The sequence below is a fragment of the Oncorhynchus mykiss genome, chromosome 12 (genome assembly GCF_057628025.1).
Source record: "Oncorhynchus mykiss isolate SJ-2025 chromosome 12, ASM5762802v1, whole genome shotgun sequence".
Taxonomy (NCBI): domain Eukaryota; kingdom Metazoa; phylum Chordata; class Actinopteri; order Salmoniformes; family Salmonidae; genus Oncorhynchus; species Oncorhynchus mykiss.
Window position 1 is genome coordinate 17,592,524 of NC_143033.1, and position 13,320 is coordinate 17,605,843.

At 42.0% G+C, this 13,320-nt stretch overlaps 1 protein-coding gene across 1 annotated transcript in view; it reads left to right on the forward strand.

Annotated features, from left to right (window-relative positions):
* The window catches only part of LOC110536801 (zinc finger SWIM domain-containing protein 6), a 70,163-nt gene that overhangs the window by 24,993 nt on the left and 31,850 nt on the right, over positions 1-13,320 (forward strand). The window lies entirely within an intron of this gene.

Genomic DNA, 13,320 nt, shown 5'->3' on the forward strand with positions numbered 1-13,320 from the left:
ACTCTTATGAACTTCCTATTTTTTTCCTTAAACTTCTTACGTTTTTTTCATAAGTAATGTTTCGTGAATCCGACCCCTGGGGTCCACATGAAACATGACATAATACAGAACATTAATAGATGAGCTCAAGGACAGAACTACATAAAACATTTTTTTAAAGGCACACGTAGGCTACATATCAATGCATACACACACACTATCTAGGTCAAATAGGGGAGGCGTTGTGCCACGAGGTGTTGCTTTATCTGTTTTTTGAAACCAGATTTGCTGTTTATTTGAGCAATATGAGATGGAACAGAGTTCCATGCAATAATGGCTCTATATATTACTGTACACTTTCTTGAATTTGTTCTGGATTTGGGGACTGAAAAGACCCCTGGTGGCATATCTGGTGGGTGTGTGTGTGTGTGTCAGAACTGTGTGTTGACTATGCAAACAGTTTGGGATTTTCAACACATCAATGTTTCTTATGAAAAGAAGTGATGCAGTCAGTCTCTCCTCAACTCTTAGCAAAGAGAGACTGGCATGCCAAGTATTAATATCAGCCCTCTGATTACAAATCAAAATCAAATCACGTTTTATTGGTCAAATACACGTGTTTAGCAGATGTTATTGCGGGTGGAGAGAAATGCTTGTGCTTCTAGCTCCGACAGTGCAGTAATGCCTAACAAGAAATATCTAACAGTTTCACAACATATACAGTTGAAGTCAGAAGTTTATATACACCTTGGCCAAATACATTTAAACTCAGTTTTTCACAATTCCTGACATTTAATCATAGTAAATATTCCCTGTTTTAGTTCAGTTAGGATCACCACTTTATTTGAAGAATGTGAAATGTCAGAATAATAGTAGAGATAAATATTTATTTCAGCTTTTATTTCTTTCATCACATTCCCAGTGGGTCAGAAGTTTACATACACTCAATTAGTATTTGGTAACATTGCCTTTAAATTGTTTAACTTGGGTCAAATGTTTTGGGTAGCCTTCCACAAGCTTCCCACAATACATTTTGTGAATATTTGGCCCATTCCTCCTGACAGAGCTGGTGTAACTGAATCAGGTTTGTAGGCCTCCTTGCTCGCACATGCTTTTTCAGTTCTGCCCACATTTTCTATAGGATTGAAGTCAGGCCTTTGTGATGGCCACTCCAATACCTTGACTTTATTGTCCTTAAGCAATTTTTCCAAAACTTTGTAAGTATGCTTGGGGTCATTGTCCATTTGGAATAGCCATTTGTGCCCAAGCCTTAACTTCCTGACTGATGTCTTGAGATGTTGCTTAATATATCCACATAATTTTCTGCCTCATGATGCCATCTATTTTGTGAAGTGCACCAGTCCCTCCTGCAGCAAAGCACCCCCACAACATGATGCTGCCACCCCCGTGCTTCACAGTTGGGATGGTGTTCTTCGGCTTGCAAGCATCCCCCATTTTCCTCCAAACATAATGATGGTCATTATGGCCAAACAGTTCTATTTTTGTTTCATCAGACCAGAGGACATTTCTCCAAAAAGTATGATCTTTGTCCCCATGTGCAGTTGCAAACCGTAGTCTGTCTTTTTAATGGAGGTTTTGGAGCAGTGGCTTCTTCCTTGTTGAGCGGCCTTTCAAGGTAATGTTGATATAGGACTTGTTTTCCTGTGGATATAGATACTTCTGTACCTGTTTCCTCCCGCATCTTCACACGGTCCTTTGCAGTTGTTCTGGGAAACTCATAGTGGAGTTTGGAGTGTGACTGTTTGAGGTTGTGGACATGTGTCTTTTATACTGGTAACAAGTTCAAACAGGTGCCATTAATACAGGTAACGAGTGGAGGACAGAGGAGCCCCTTAAATAAGTTGTTACAGGTCTGTGAGAGCCAGAAATCTTGCTTGTTTGTAGGTGACCAAATACTTATTTTCCACCATAATTTGCAAATAAATTCATAAAAAATCCTACAATGTGATTTTCTGGATTTTTTTTCTCATTTTGTCTGTCATAGTTGAAGTGTACCTATGATGAAAATTACAGGCCTCTCTCATCTTTTTAAGTGGGAGAACTTGCACAATTGGTGGCTGACTAAATACTTTTTTTTGCCCCACTGTGTGTATATCTGTGTTTGTGTGTGTGTGTATATATATATATATATATATATATATATATATACACACACACACACACATAATTTTATATGTATATACTGTACTCTATATTATACCACTGTGTCTTAGTCCAATGCCGCTCTGACGTGTGTGTGTCAGTGTAAAAAATTATAATAAATAAATAAATATATATATATATACACACACACACACAGTGGCATAATACAGTATATACATATGAGATGGGTGATGCAACATTTACAAACAATTAAAATGACTAAGATACCGTAGAATAGTATAGAGTGCAGTTTACACACATTAGATGAGTAACGTGGGGACGGCAGGTAGCCTTGTGGTTAGAGCGTTGGACTCGTAAACGAAAGGTTGCAAGATAAAATCCCTGAGCTGACAAGGTGAAAACAGCACAGCTCCCACAATCTTCTTATTCTAAATTTATTTCAACCAATCATCAGTCATTTGTGTCAGTGCAGCACATGCTGAGTGCCCTTCTCTATAAGCATGCTGAAAGTCTGTTGTTAATTTGTTTACAGAGAAATAGCATTGTATTTGGTTAAACACATTTTTTCCCCAACAGTTTGCTAAGAGCTGGCAGCAAGCTTATAAATCTGCTATAAGAACCAGTAAAGGCTGCTTTACCACAAAGTAGCAGAATTACTTTGGCTTCCCTCCAGACCTGAGGACAAGACTTTCCACTAGGCTTAGATTAAATATATGACAGATAGGAGTGGCCAGAGTCATCCTCAGTAGTTTTCCACCTAAGTTATCAATGCCAGGAGGTTTATCATTATTGATTGATAACAATGTTTCCACCTCTCCCACACTAACTTTTCAAAATTCAAACTTGCAATGCTTTTCTTCATTCTTTTTTTTTTTGCACGAATACGATGGCTCACGATTGTTCGTGGGTATTTCCTGCCTACGGTCCTGCCTGAGTCGATAAAAAATGGAGTTGAATTAGTCTTTCTGCCTATAATTTAAAGTACTCAAGTTTTTTCCCATTGTTATTTATATCATTGAACTTGGCTTCATAATACATTTAGTTATTTTTTGTTGTTGAGTTTAGTCACATAATTTCTCAATTTGCAGTAAGTCAGCCAGTCAGATGTGCAGCCAGACTTATTAGCCACTCTTTTTGCCCCATCTCTTTCAACTATAAAGTTTTTCAATTCCTCATCAATCCACGGAGCCTTAAGAAACTGACTGTTAGAACTCTTAACAGGTGCATGTTTATCAATAATTGGAAGAAGCAATTTCATAAATTCATCAAGTGCAGCGTCTGGATGCTCCTCATTAATCACATCAGACCAACAAATATTTTTAACATCCACATGAGTGACAGATAAATATTTTGTATGATCTCTTGTACACTATTTCAGGCCCAACTGTTGGAACTTTGGCATTCCTGGGTATAGCCACAATATTGGGATCACTGCACCCAATGGGTATGGCTTTAGAACAAAGTTTTACATTATTAGTTAAAATGTGATCGATACATGTGGATGATCTTGTTCCTGTAGTGTTTGTAAACACCCTGGTAGCTTGATTAATAACCTGAACCAGATTACAGTCACTGGTTACAGTAAGAAGCTCCCTCTTGAGCGGACAGCTTGATGAAAACCAGTCAATATTCAGGTCCCCAAGAAAGTAGACCTCTGTTTACATCACATACACTATCAAGCATTTCACACATATTATTTAGATACTGACTGTTCGCACTTGGTGGCCTATAACAACACACCAAAATAAAAGGCTTTAGATGTGCCATGTTGAACCTGCAACCACAACACTTCAATAACACTTGACATAAGATCTTCTCTAAGCATTACAGGGATAAGGTTCTGAAAATATACACACACACACGCACGTGCGCAGCAACACCTCCCCATATGAATTTCTCTCTTTTATGGATGTAATATCCTTGTATTACTACTGCTGTATCATCAAATGCAGTAGCAAGTTATTGATTTCATTAACCTTATTTCTAAGGCTACATATATTAATATGGGCTGTTTCCAGCCCTTTCCTGGGTAGCTTACCAAAGATGGACATAATACTGAAAAGAGCAAACCAAGCAAGAAAGAAAAATATACATTCAGCAGTCCATTAATCAATTGGTGTATGTGTGTGTGTGTGTGTGCTGTGGGGAAGAAGCTACAAACCCATAGGCTTGGCTCTCTCATCCCTTCCAGGCTTCTGGGAAGGAGGGTGGACAATGAGCCTGTCATAGCGGATGTAAGTAATGTCCCCACGCGCTCTGGCAGCTTTCATGACTGGGATCAGTTCTTTCCTCTTCTGGCGCACAGCTTCAGGATACTCCTCAATCACCCTGTGGTTCATCTTAAATTCTTCAGAGATAATTTCCCCCACTTTGTCCTCAGACTCCGTCCAGGTCTCACGTTGAGATTCTGCAATTCCGTCCACAAACGTTGTTCCGCCTTGATTGTCCCTTGAGATAACAATGACGGATAAATCAGACTTCATGGATTCACACACAGAACTGATGTCCTCTCTCAATGACTTACAGATTGTTGTCCTCTTGCCGTTCTCCTGTTTCAACTCATCGAGCTGACCCTCGGAGAACGGCATACTGTTCTCCAGGTCCTGGACCTCTTTGGTCAGGTCGTCCATTATTTTGTTAGTTGAATCTACCAGTATTTGGACAAAACACTTGAAGCAATGTAGCAATTTGAAGCAATTTCTCTCTATATGATTTGTATTTCATATACCTTGTATGTTCTTATAGGCACTTTAGTATTGCCAGTATAACAGTATAGCTTCCATCCCTCTTCTCGCTCCTACCTGGGCTCGAACCAGGACCACATCGACAACAGCCACCCTCGAAGCAGTGTTACCCATGCAGAGCAAGGGGAACAACTATTCTAAGTCTCAGAGTGAGTGACGTTTGAAATGCTATTAGCGCGCACCCCGTTAACTAGCTAGCCATTTCACATTGGTTACACCAGCCTAATCTCGGGAGTTGATAGGCTTGAAGTCATAAACAGCGCAATGCTCGAAGCACAGCGACGAGCTGCTGACAAAACGCACGAAAGTGCTATTTAAATGAATGCTTACGAGCCTGCTGGTGCCTACCATTGCTCAGTCAGACTGCTCTATCAAATCATAGACTTAATTATAACATAACACACAGAAATACGAGCCTTAGGTCATTAATATGGTCGAATCTGGAAACTATCATCTCGAAAACAAAACGTTTATTCTTTCAGTGAAATACGGAACCGTTCCGTATTTTATCTAACGGGTGGCATCCATAAGTCTAAATATTCCTGTTATGTTGCACAACCTTCAATGTTATGTCATAATTACGTAAAACTCTGGCACATTAGTTCGCAAAGAGCCAGGCGGCCCAAATTGTTGCATATACAGTGGGGAGAACAAATATTTGATACACTGCCGATTTTGCAGGTTTTCCTACTTACAAAGCATGTAGAGGTCTGTAATTTTTATTATAGGTACACTTCAACTGTGAGAGACGGAATCTAAAACAAAAATCCAGAAAATCACATTGTATGATTTTTAAGTAATTCATTTGCATTTTATTGCATGACATAAGTATTTGATACATCAGAAAAGCAGAACTTAATATTTGGTACAGAAACCTTTGTTTGCAAATACAGAGATCATACGTTTCTTGTAGTTCTTGACCAGGTTTGCACACACTGCAGCAGGGATTTTGGCCCAATCCTCCATCTAGATCCTTCAGGTTTTGGGGCTGTCGCTGGGCAATACAGACTTTCAGCTCCCTCCAAAGATTTTCTGTTGGGTTCAGGTCTGGAGACTGGCTAGGCCACTCCAGGACCTTGAGGTGCTTCTTACAGAGCCACTCCTTAGTTGCCCTGGCTGTGTGTTTCGGGTTGTTGTCATGCTGGAAGAACCAGCCAGGACCCATCTTCAATGCTCTTACTGAGGGAAGGAGGTTGTTGGCCAAGATCTCGTGATACATGGCCCCATCCATCCTCCCCTCAATACGGTGCAGTCGTCCTGTCCCTTTTGCAGAAAAGTATCCCCAAAGAATGAGGTTTCCACCTCCATGCTTCACGGTTGGGATGGTGTTCTTGGGGTTGTACTCATCCTTCTTCTTCCTCCAAACACGGCAAGTGGAGTTTAGACCAAAAAGCTAAATTTTTGTCTCGTCAGACCACATGACCTTCTCCCATTCCTCCTCTGGATCATCCAGATGGTCATTGGCAAACTTCAGATGGGCCTGGACATGCGCTGGCTTGAGCAGGGAAACCTTGCGTGCGCCGCAGTAATAGAGTGATTTTATTTCAGCTTTTATTTCTTTCATCACAATCCCTGTGGGTCAGAAGTACATACACTCAATTAGTATTTGGTAGCATTGCCTTGAAATTGTTTAACTTGCGTCGAGCCATCCCGGATCCGGGATCGTGACTACATCCTCAAGCCCATTACCATAACGCAACGTTAACTATTCATGAAAATCGCAAATGAAATGAAATAAATATGCTAGCTCTCAAGCTTAGCCTTTTGTTAACAACACTGTCATCTCAGATTTTCAACCATAGCAAAACAAGCATTTGTGTAACAGCATTGATAGTTAGCATAGCATTTAGCGTTAGCATTCAGCAGGCAACATTTTCACAAATACCAGAAAACCATTCAAATAAAATCATTTACCTTTGAAGAACTTCTGATGTTTTCAATGAGGAGACTGTCAGTTAGATAGCAAATGTTCAGTTTTTCCTGAAAGATGATTTGTTTAGGAGAAATCGCTCCATTTTGTGCGTCACGTTTAGCTAAGAAAAAAACCTGTATCCAGGATTGTGTAAATCTATCCACAAGGTCATTAGCATAACACAACATTAACTATTCATGAAAATCGCAAATGAAATGAAATCAATATGCTAGCTCTCAAGCTTAGCCTTTTGTTAACAACACTGTCATCTCAGATTTTAAAAAATATGCTTCTCAACCATAGCAAAACAAGCATTTGTGTAACAGTATTGATAGCTATTGATAGCTAGCGTTAGCATTTAGCGTTAGCATTCAGCAGGCAACATTTTCACAAAAACCAGAAAACCATTCAAATAAAATAATTTACCTTTGAAGAACTTCGGATGTTTTCAATGAGGAGACTGTCAGTTAGATAGCAAATGTTCAGTTTTTCCTGAAAGATTATTTGTGCAGGAGAAATCGGTCCGTTTTCTGCGTCATGTTTGGCTACCAAAAAAACCCGAAAATTCAGTCATTACAACGCAAACCTTTTTCCAAATTAACTCCATAATATCGACAGAAACATGGCAAACGTTGTTTAGAATCAATCCTCAAGGTGTTTTTCACATATCTATTCGATGATAAGTCACTCGTGGCAGTTTGGTTTCTCCTCTGTTCAAAATGGAAAAATGCACGCACCTGGAGATTACGCAATAGTTTCGACGGAGGACACCGAGCGGACACCTGGTAAATGTAGTCTCTTATGGTAAATTTTCCAATGATATGCCTACAAATACGTCACAATGCTGCAAACACCTTGGGGAAACGACAGAAAGTGTAGGCTCATTCCTTGCGCATTCACAGCCATATAAGGAGACATTGGAACACAGCGCCTCAAAAATCTGGCTCACTTCCTGTATGAAATGTCATCTTGGTTTCGCCTGTAGCATTGGTTCTGTGGCACTCACAGACAATATCTTTGCAGTTTTGGAAACGTCAGAGTGTTTTCTTTCCAAAGCTGTCAATTATATGCATAGTCGAGCATCTTTTTGTGACAAAATATTACGCTTAAAACGGGCACGTTTTTTTATCCAATAATGAAATAGCGCCCCCATAGGTTAAAGAGGTTAAGTTGGGTGAATTTTGGCCCATTCCTCCTGACAGAGCTGGTGTAACTGAGTCAGGTTTGTAGACCTCCTTTCTCGCACATGCTTTTTCAGTCCTGCTCACATATTTTCTATGGGATTGAGGTCAGGGCTTTGTGATGGCCACTCCAATACCTTGACTTTGTTGTCCTTAAGCCATTTTGCCACAAATTTGGAAGTATGCTTGGGGTCATTGTCCATTTGGAAGATCCATTTGCTACCAAGCTTTAACTTCCTGACTGATGTCTTGAGATGTTGCTTCAATATATCCACATAATTTTCTGCCTCATGATGCCATCTATTTTGTGAAGTTCACCAGTAGCTCCTGCAGCAAAAAAAACCCACAACATGATGCTGCCACCCTGTGCTTCACAGTTGGGATGGTGTTCTTCGGCCTGCAAGCCTCCCCCTTTTCCTCCAAACATAATTATGGTCATTATGGCCAAACAGTTCTATTTTTGTTTCATCAGACCAGAGGACATTTCTCCAAAAAGTGTGATCTTTGTCCCCATGTGCAGTTGCAAACCGTCATTATAGGACTCGTTTTACTGTGGATATAGATACTTTTGTACCTGTTTCCTCCAGCATCTTCACAGGGTCCTTTGCTGTTGTTCTGGGATTGATTTCCACTTTTCGGACCAAAGTACATTAATCTCTAGGAAACAGAGCGTGTCTCCTTCCTGAACGGCTGCGTGGTCCCATGGTGTTTATACTTGCGTACTAATGTGTGTACAGATGAACGTGGTACCTTCAGGTGTTTTGAAATTGCTCCCAGGGATGAACCAGACTTGTGGAGGTCTACAATGTTTTTTCTGGGGTCTTGGCTGATTTGATTTGATTTTCCTATGACGTCAAGCAAAGAGGCACTGAGTTTAAAGGTAGACTCAAATTATGTCAATTAGCTTATCAGAACCTTCTAAAGCCATGACATTATTTTCTGGAATTTTCCAAGCTGTTTAAAGGCACAGTCAACTTAGTGCATGTAAACTTCTGACCCACTGGAATTGTGATTCGGTGAATTATAAGTGAAATAATCCAACAATTGCCAAAACTATAGTTTATTAACAAGAAATTTGTGGAGTTGTCGAAAAACAAGTTTTAATGACTCCAACCTGACTTCAACTGTAATAGCACTGGATATATCTAATTTACAGACATTATGCCACTTTGGAGAGGTTTAGGGACACTTGGAAACATCCCGAGACCACACCTGACAACGTTTACTAAAACATCTGCCCATTTCTAAACTCTAAAGATCTCTAAAACTCTAAATTCTAAAGATTTTTTTCAGGACCCTGTCTTTGAAAGAGAATTCGTAAAAATACAAATAACTTCACAGATCTTCATTGTAAAGGGTTTAAACACTGTTTCCCATGCTTGTTCATTTAACCATAAACAATTTATGAACATGCACCTGTGGATCGGTCGTTAAGACACTAACAGCTTACAGACGGTAAGCAATTAAGGTCATAGTTATGAAAACTTAGGACACTAAAGGGGCCTTTCTACTGACTCTGAAAAACACCAAAGAAAGATGCCCAGGGTCCCTGCTTATCTGTGTGACCGTGCCTTGGTCATGCTGCACGGAGGCATGAGGACTGCAGATGTAGCAATGGCAATGAATTGCAATATCCGTACTGTGAGACGCCTAAGACAGCGCTACAAGGAGACAGGACGGACAGCTGATTGTCCTCGCAGTGGCAGACCACGTATAATAACAACTGCACAGGATCAGGACATCCGAACATCACACATGCGGGACAGGTACAGGAAGGCAACAACAACTGCTCCATTTACACCAGGAATACACAATCCCTCCATCAGTGCTCAGACTGTCCGCAATAGGCTGAGAGAGGCTGGACTGAGGGCTTGTAGGTCTGTTGTAAGGCAGGTCTTCACCAGACATCACCGGCAACAACGTCGCCTATGGGCACAAACCCACCGTCGCAGGACCAGACAGGAGCTGGCAACAAGTGCTCTTCACTGACGAGTGGCGGTTTTGTCTCACCAGGGGTGATGGTCGGATTCGTGCTTATCGTCGATGGAATGAGCGTTACTCCGAGGCCTGTACTCGGGATCGATTTGGAGGTGGAGGGTCCGTCATGGTCTGAGGCGGTGTGTCACAGCATCGTCGTACTGAGCTTGTTGTCATTGAAGGCAATCTCAACACTGTGCGTTACAGGAAAGACATCCTCCTCCTTCGTGGTACTCTTCTTGCAGGCTCATCCTGACATGACTCTTCAGCATGACAATGACACCAGCCATACTGCTCGTTTTTTGTGTGATTTCTTGCAAGACAGGAATGTCAGTGTTCTGCCATGGCCAGCGAAGAGCCCGGATCTCAATCCCATTGAGCATGTCTGGGACCTGTTGGATCGGAGGGTGAGGGCCATTCCCCCCCAGAAACGTCCGGGAACTTGCAGGTGCCTTTGTGGAAGAGTGGAGTAACATCTCACAGCAAGAACTGGCAAATCTGGTGCAGTCCATGAGGAGGAGATGCACTGCAGTACTTAATTTAGCTGTTGGCCACACCAGATACTGTTACTTTTGATTTTGACCCCCCTCTTTGTTCAGGGACACATTATTCCATTTCTGTTAGTCACATGTGTGTGGAACTTGTTCAGTTTATGTCTCAGTTGTTGAATCTTGTTATGTTCTTACAAATATTTACATATGGCAAGTTTGCTGAAAATATACACAGTCGACAGTGAGAGGACGTTTTTTTTGTTGCTGAGGTTAGTTAGGTGTATCAATCCCATTTGTATATTCTGATGTTCACATGTTGTGGAAACCATGTGATGTGTTTCCAGCTGTGGGCTTCAATAATTCACTTTTAACTTGTCAGTCAAAGATTTATTTCAAAATAAAAAAAACAAAGAGTTGTTTTGTGTGTGCTTGATCTTTTGTTTTCTGAACTATGCAACCCCTATCTATCTTCTGATCATTTTCTCATCATCTCCCATATCATCTTTCCAAATATACCACGTTTTGGCATGTCAGAATCTTGCAATTACACATGAATAGCATTTACTTTTGCGTATGTCTATTTAGGCAGCAATCTCAATTTTGCTATTACATCTAAGAGGTTAAGGGTTAAGTCTGATTGTCGTGCAGCGCTAAGCAGTATTATGTTCTGTAGTGGTAGTTAAGGGTTGTTTTGGTAAGTAAGTAAGGGTTAAGTCTGATTGTCGTGCAGCGCTAAGCAGTATTATGCAAGCTACAGAGCAGAAGAGGGGAAGTGCATTACAGAATGCTGAGCTCAGGGCTCTGGCACGTCGCCAAATATCTCTTCACACACTCAGCTGAGGGCTTTCCAAGCTTCCCACCAGCCCAGCAGTCTCCTCCCCTGTTTTGGAATTCTCTCTGCCTCTCCCATCTCTTTCTCCCTCCTCCCTCTCTCTCTCTTTCCATTCCTCTTCTCTGACGTCAGTAGTTCAGCTGTGGACCATGCATGACCCGGGTTGGGCCATATAAAACAGGGGAGTGCCCTCAGTGTTAGTGTGTGTGCGAACTAGTACAAGCAACTGCCAACCGGGGGATGTACTTACGCAACCATGTGTGTGTAAAAGGTGATCCCCTGTGTCGTTGTGTCAGCTGACTGCTAGGAAGGAAATGGAGTAAAAGGAGGGGGTTCTCCCTCTTTCTCTCTCCTCTCGTCTACCTCTGTCTCTTTGCTCGCTGCTCTCTTTGTCACTCACCTTCTCTCTCCCCCGTCTTCTGTTAGTCATGTCTGAGTGTGAGTTTCCTGTATTCTGATTGAGCAAAAGCCTGTTGCGAAGCAAAACGTGTGTGTGTGTGTATGCTGTCTCCCAAACCTCCCCTGTGACAGTTATTGAATTCTTATAAAATCAATCTCAGACCAAAGGACTATTTGTCCCCTGCTTATTAATAAGCACTGATTTTAGGATCAGCTTAGCCAGATCCAGGCCTTATGTCAACCCTTAAAAGTTTTAGGGCAAAGTTGACCTTTGACCCACACTCTAGGACATCTGAGGCTTTCAGACTAAGCTATGGATGTTCGGTCTTATCATTTTGTATGTGCAGTGTATGTGGACACCGCTGTTTCAAATGAGTGGATTTGGCTATTTTATCCACACCGTTGCTGACAGGTGTATAAAATCGAGTACACAGCCATTAATCTCCATAGACAAACATTGGCAGTAGAATGGCCTTACTAAAGAGCTCAGTGACTATCAACGTGGCACCGTCATAGGATGCCACCTTTCCAACAAGTCAGTTCGTCAAGTTTCTGCCCTGCTAGAGCTACCCCGATCCACTGTAAGTGCTGTTATTGTGAAGTGGAATTGTCTAGGAGCAATGACAGCTCAGCCGCGAAGTGGTAGGCCACACAAGCTCACAGAACGGGACAGCTGAAGCGTGTAGCGCGTACGTTCCAAACTGTCTCTGAAAGCAAGATCAGCACAACAACAGTTCGTTGGGAGCCTCATGAAATGGGTTTCCGTGGCCAAGCAGCTGCACACAAGCCTAAGATCACCAAATGCAATACCAAGTGTTGACTGGAGTTGCGTGAAGCTCGCCGCCATTGGACTCTGGAGTGGTGGAAACTTGTTCGCTGGAGTGATGAATCACACTTCACCACCTGGCAGTCTGAAGGACGAATCTGGGATTGGCGGATACCAGGAGAACGCTACCCGCACGAATGCATATTGCCAACTGTAAAGTTTGGTGGGGGAGGAATAATGGTCTGGGGCTATTTTTCATGGTTCAGGCTAGGCCCCTTAGTGCCAGTGAAGGGGAATCTCAACTCTACCTCAAACAATGACATTCTAGATGATTCTGTGCTTCCAACTTTCTGGCCCAACTTTGGGGAAGGCCCTTTCCTGTTTCAACAAAGCAATGCCCCCGTGCACAAAGCGAGGTCCATACTGGAATGGTTTGTCGCGATCGGTGTGGAAGAACTTGACTGGCCCACACAGACCCTTGACCTCAACCCCATCAAACACCTTTGAGATTAATTGGAACGCTGACTGCGAGCCAGGCCTAATCGCCCAACATCAGTGCCCGACCTCACTAATGCGCTTGTGGCTGAACGGAAGCAAGTCCCTGCAGCAATGTTCCAACATCTAGTGGAAAGCCTTCCCAGAAGAGTGGAGGCGGTTATAGCAGCAAAGGGGGGACCAACTCCATATTAATGCCCATAATAATGTTTGACAAGCAGGTGTCCACATATTTTTGGTCATGTTGTGTAGATACACCATTTCAGCCCATCAATATCAGGCTCACAGAGGATTCTTAGTAGACAGTCAGGAAAAGTAGCAATGTGATACATTAGCATATTATAGTGGGGAGAGCCTGATCCAGAGCTTCCAGTACTGGGTAGTAGAACCTCTCCTCCTGGTGTCTGTGTGTGTACTTTG